Source organism: Propithecus coquereli, unplaced genomic scaffold, assembly GCF_000956105.1.
Source record: "Propithecus coquereli isolate 6110/MARCELLA unplaced genomic scaffold, Pcoq_1.0 Scaffold21, whole genome shotgun sequence".
Taxonomy (NCBI): Eukaryota; Metazoa; Chordata; class Mammalia; order Primates; family Indriidae; genus Propithecus; species Propithecus coquereli.
The window spans coordinates 4,438,635-4,440,353 of NW_012146078.1; the positions used below are offsets into that span (position 1 = coordinate 4,438,635).

The following is a 1,719-nucleotide window of genomic DNA, read 5'->3' on the forward strand; positions in this document are numbered from 1 at the left end:
TAAAAATATTCTTAAAATTTTAGTAAATTGAAAATACATTTCCAAAATTTACCAAGTAGGGTGTATCCCAGAAACAAAAGGTTGATTCAGCTTTTGATAATCAATCAATGTAATTCACTACATTAACAGACTAAAGAAAAACTACACAATCATTTCAACAGATACAAAAAATACCAAACAAAATATTTGACAAAATCGATTCTTGATAAAAACTCTCAGCAAACAAGATAAAAAGGAACTTCTACAACCTAGAAAAGGGCATCTATAAAAAGCCTATACTTAATATCCCACTTAATTGTGAAAGACAATGTTTTTTCACCTAAGATAAGTAAAAAGATAAGGATGTCTGCTCTTACCACTTCTACTCAACATTGTGTGGGAGGTTCTAGCAAGTGTAAAAAGGTCAGAAAAAGAAATGAAAAAAGTTTCAAGATTGGAAAAGAAGATGTAGTTTTATTTATTCATGTTACATGATTATCTCTATGTAGAAATCTCATGAAATCTACAAAAAGTCTACAAGAACAAGTGAGTTTATGAAGATTACAGGATTCCAGATATATGAATATACAAAAATTTAATATAGCTCTATGAAAAAAAACCAAAACATCAGAAATTGAACTTGTTCTTAAAATATCATTTGGCATCAAAATATGAAATACTCAGGGATAAATCTGACAAAATAAGTGTAAGACCTTTAAACTTACAAGTACAAAACACTGCTGAGAAAAATTAAAGATCTAAATAAGAGGAGAGAAATACTATCTTCATGGGTCAAAAGACTTAATATTAAGATGTTAATTCTTCCCAAATTGACTTACATATTCAATGCAATCCAAATCAAACTCTAGACCTTTTTTGTAGAAATGGCCAGTGCATTCTAAAGATCATAGGAGAATGTAAATTGCCTAAAATAATCAAAACAATTATGAAAAAAGAAGTACAAAGTTGAAGGATTAACACTTTCTAGCTAGAAGATTTACTTTAAAGCTACAGTAATAAAAATAATGTAGTATTGGCTTAAGAATAGTCATATAGACCAATGGAATAGCACAGAGCCCAGAAAGATGCCCACATGTACTTAGACAACTAATTCAAATGACAAGGGGCGACAAGGGAAAGGTGCCAGCAACAAATTATGTTGGAATAACTAAATTTCCATATGCAAAAAGTGAACTTCTACCCTTACCTGACACCAGACTGAAACTTAATTCAATATGGTTCACATTTTTAAAGGTAAACAGTAAAATTGTAATACTTCTAGAAGAAAACATAAGAGAAAATATTAGCGACTTTGAGTTAGGCAAAGATTTCTTAGATAGGGCACTACACATACTAACTACAGAAAAAAAGAATAAATTGTACCTGACCAAAATACAAAAACAAAAACAAGTTTTGTTCCTCGAAAGACACTTAGGAAAATGAAAGACAAGGCCAAGAACTTGAAAAGAATATTTGAAAACAGACACTTTTAATAAATACTGGTATCTAGAATATATAAAGAACTATTACAACTAATTAATAAGAAAACAATTTGATGAAAAAGTGTGTAAAATATTTGAATAGACACTGGCAAAGAATATATGTAAATGGCAAATAGGTATATGAAAAACAGCTCAACATTAGTGAACAGGGAAATGTGATTTAAAATGACAATCTACTACAAACGGACCAGAATGGCTTAAAATTAGACTGCCAATTCCAAGTATACTGTAGGTCTCA

At 29.7% G+C, this 1,719-nt stretch overlaps 1 protein-coding gene across 1 annotated transcript in view; it reads right to left on the minus strand.

Moving 5' to 3' along the window:
* CHMP2B (charged multivesicular body protein 2B) overlaps positions 1-1,719 on the minus strand; it is a 25,233-nt gene that overhangs the window by 8,561 nt on the left and 14,953 nt on the right. The gene's annotated exons all lie outside the window — the stretch shown is intronic.